Genomic DNA, 4,473 nt, shown 5'->3' with positions numbered 1-4,473 from the left:
AAAGAAATATGAGCTTTCTCCATGTGAGATGGCTCTGTTTCCTCACACAAGGAAAAGTGCAAAACTTATAAAAATTGATGGAGAGGCTTCTACTGTTACCAAGTGGGCTTTGGACCAGGACTTTAGGCAGTGGGGATGCATGTCTGAAATTACACTATGATATGCTACTTTAAGCTCTTGTCTTTTATCATTTTTATGGTGCTGCATGCAGTTAGTTTGTAAGTGACTTGACAGGCTAGGCAGGCAGAGAAGATTGCTACCCCAAAGTCTTTCAGTAGGTGCAAGAATAATAACATGAAGACAGTGGAGAGATAGTGAAAGCATGGGAACAGACAGCTTCAGTGCAAAATCACGTGAAACTAGAGGAAGAAAAGCTTGGCCATGAAAATGACAGAGGAGAAACTAGTTGCTTGCATCCCAGGTTACAGTACCCTGGCTTGGGGCTACCAAGGTGAGACCCACAAAAGGCCATCTTAAATGCTCTACAAGGCCATGTTCCCTGCCTCCCAGATGAAAACAGAAGTAAGAGTTGAGGAGGAAAAAAACTATGAGCTTGCCTGAGTGGAAACCAGTGGATAGGAATGACATTCACCACTGGACATAGTTATGACATCTGTTAGATTTCAGTGGAAGACAAAAGCACTTAATTTTGGATGACTTGTGTAATTATGGCAGTGTTTTTGCTGATGAATATATCCATTTCCAAGTCAAAGCTTGTTCACTTTAACATGGGTCTGAACCCAAGCCAGAGTCTTAAGCAACTTCAAACTTTAAAGTAGCTTGAGCAATGTGTTTATGTTAGCAGAAGCAAAACCTTGTATGCAGCCTCACACGACCATGGAAAGCTAGAAGTTCAGTTCTGGGGACACATGTTGTGCCAAAGGCTCATTTTCTTTAGTTTGTTGAGAATTTATTTGCTTTTTTTTTTTTTTCTTGCCTCTTTCTTCATCTGTGATCACACCTCCTCCTCCTACTCACACTTCATTGTTAGCTTATTGCTTCTGTTCTCATATCTCTGTTTTCTTTGGTCAAGGGTTAAGAACTCCCAACACAGATTAAAAGAACTATATCAACATTATCAGTTGGTTCTGCTTCACTTGGCAAATCCTCTGCATGTCAAGGATGGTATTTGATATACTGTGCTGACTTTTTTCTTTGCAAAGTTATTTGGGGAGCTTTCTCCAAATTATTGAAATTTTGCTGGTATTAAATTATCATAGTAATCTCATCTCCTAAGATAGAGGAGCATGCATTTATTTTAAGAACTTACATAATGACATATTCTTCAGGTGGCTTCATGGCTCTCTTTCACTCTTTTCACTTCAATTCTTGTTATTCCCCTCAGTTTTCTCTCAGACAGAACCACCTCTTGTGCACCTGTGTTGTCTTCTATATTCTCCACAATTTGAGCTGATCTTTTCAGGACCAGATTCTGCAGTGTGGTGACTTTTCTGGTTCAGGCAAGGCCTGTATAATTTGATGCCCGAGTCTTGCTTAAAACTGAACTCCATTCATGTTGGCCTAAGTTCACAAGCTGAATAAGACTGACATCAACGCTGCTCAGGTATGGAGCTCAGAAAGACAGAGCCAAGCCTGCTGGCTCTGACCCACAGGCACTTGTGTATGTCTTTCATTTTCAGCATGTGGGCAACCCTGCTGCCTTTTCTAAACTTCTCAATGTGTAGGTCTGGCTTACTATGCAGAGCATCAGCTACACACATACCAGTACTCTGAAACAGTGAGGAAGAAAGTAGCAGTCCCCTGTCTAACTGCTGTGTCTTGAAAAGTAAATCTAGGCACAAGCAATGTTTTATGTTTGATAATGTGTTATTAGCAGAACTCCTCCTGCCTACGGTTCACGCCAACAACTCTGGCACAAAATGCCACTACCAGTGAGGTTCATAACTCTCTGTTTGCAAACAGTACTGTAGCCTTAAAGATGCAGGCCAGTGCAGTAGCATGTTGCTGGTGTGATAAACGTAAGCTTGAAATAAAGCTTAAAACCAGAAAAGGATTCAATGTCTATGAGTCAAGGGTCAAGTCTAAGTAAGTTTTCCTAAGAGCCAACTGGTCTTCTGCCAGGTCTTCTGCTTCATCCACACACTGGTTTACCTTCAGTTGTGTTGGCATCTCTCTGCTTAGGTGATGCCATGATTCTCTGCCCAGTTTATCTCATATTACAAAATCCTGAGCACTGGACTGGAAGAGGTTGAAAGTTTACATCTTGATTTTACAAGAAATATGCCTTATTTCAACATGGCTATGGGTTTACTGTTTCTTTTTTTTTTTTTCATCAGTGCTGTGTGGCTAAGTCTGATATATTTATTGTTAGTCTCATAGTATTTGATGTCCTGTAAAACTAACCCCTGCTCTCATTGTCAAGTGATTAAACAAGAATCTCGGTCTTCATTTAAAAACCACATTTCCAGGCTCAGTGTTGTTAAGAGGTAATTGAAAAATACTGTTTGAAGCACTTGAAAAATACTGAAAATGAAAAGTGTTGGAAGTGCTTATATACTCGCAAACGGAGACATCCAAATATATGAAAAAATAGACTTCTCTTTTTTGCTACACAAGTGCCATGGCTTTTAAGTTAATATTGAGATTTGGGAGGGAGAACAGTCAAGTCCTCCTCTTTGACTATTTGGAGTTGAATAGAATTTTCTGTGTTTTCCCCAATTACTTATGCTGTTCTCTTACTCAAACCTCTCTTCAAGAGAACAGGATCAAATGGAGGATTTGGGTTTGGATAAACACCAGCCTTCACTGAGTTTGAGATTAAAGGAGACCCACAAAGGGACTCAGTGTTGGTATTTCTCTTCCCCAGCCAGCCCACCCCACTTTTTCTTCTTCCCCTTTTTTATTTGGAATTAGAAAACCTCAAAAGGTTCTCCTTGTTTTCTGAAGTTTGCTGCATTTCCCTTTGTGAATGTGAAGATTACCCTGCCCTAGTTTAGCTAAAAAAATCACTGACAATGCTAACAGTATGTCATCTGCAGCCCTTGAAGCATGACTGGGGCAATGCTCAGCATTTTTGAAAGAGTATTTTTCTCTCCGATGTTTGAATTCAATCCATACTGTTCTTATTTATTAAATAAATAAGACTTTATTTCCTGGTGGTTTATTTGTTAAAAATGGGGGTTTATTTAAAATCTTAGGCCTGTATGGGACTTCAGTAATGCATAGGCTCTGTGTTGGCTCTCAGATCAAGGGTGACTTTTACTCTGTATAGTACAAGCGTGGGTGGGGTGCTTCTGTGCCACAGAACACATGAGAACGAAGAAGTGCTGCGGGATTCCCGTACTGGGCATCTGCGCTCAGTTGTGCTTGGTCTGGATAGGCACAACTCTGTTTCCCTGCAATGACACCTGGTTTGTGTTAGCACGAGTGAAAGGTGGTTCAGGTTTGGTAAGGTGTCCTAAGCAGGTTGAAAGGCTCTCTTTTCCAGAATGGCTTTAGGAAAGTCAAAGCAGTCTTGATCAGGTTTTGAAGCGAGCAAACTTTTGCAAGGCAGGCTCAATATCACTTTACTCTGTGCTAAGGAATTTGGGCTGGAACCTTATCAGCTTTGGAGCAATGTCTTCCTATGTGCAAAGATTACCTAAAAATTAAAAGTGGATGCTGCAACTTAGATAAAAACAAAGTTCAGTTCCTAGCTTTGCTATGTAACTGTCCTAGGACTTCACAAGAACTACTTTTCCTTTGCCTTACTTCTGCTTTTTGGATTTTTTTTTGGTCCTCATCTCATTTCTGCCTTCTCCCAAGATACATTCTGTTTCCCACCCACGCCTTTCCTCATCTGAGAATTACTTAACTTTCTGAAGAGGAGTCCTGTGAAATGTATCCTACACAGATGCACTGCTAGGGTGGAGCTGGGAATAGAGCATGGGTGGAAGGAAGTGACTGGGACAGGGAAGAGGGAGAAAGGTGGCATATGGAACAATATGACACTGCAGCTCCAGTGGACAAGAGAGCAGAACTACTCCTTTTCATGGTGCTGTGGATCTAAGTCAGCTTAAGCTGATCTTGCACTGTGCCCTCAGAGCCCTCCACGAGCCCGCGTTGTACATGCAGAATTGAGAGCGGCCTAAGTAGTCAGGATAAAGTTGTGTGGGAGATGGGTGTCCACCTAGAGCAGGCCTTCCCAGAGATGATCCTTTATGCCTAATTACAGTGCATGGCCTTTTCCATCAACTCTCTAGTGTGAGTGCCTTCTCCTCTGGTGCTTTCCTGTTTGGAGCTCTCTTGACTTCCTTTGCCTGTCTATTAGTGTCAGCTAACAAGCTTCTCCAGCATCTCTAGGTCTCTCTTCTCTTTCCCACTGTTATTTACATGTTTCAGCAACTGTCTCTCACAGAAGGTCTGTAATTACCATCAATGTTTCTGAGAATGACAAAGGGGGTTTTTTTTGTGTGTGTGCATAGTAATAAGCTAGTGTAAGTAAAATCAAGAAAGAACAAGGCTACAGCAACA

The sequence above is a fragment of the Chlamydotis macqueenii genome, chromosome 1 (genome assembly GCF_036417535.1).
Source record: "Chlamydotis macqueenii isolate bChlMac1 chromosome 1, bChlMac1.mat, whole genome shotgun sequence".
Lineage (NCBI taxonomy): Eukaryota > Metazoa > Chordata > Aves > Otidiformes > Otididae > Chlamydotis > Chlamydotis macqueenii.
Note: the sequence above shows the minus strand (reverse complement) of the source record.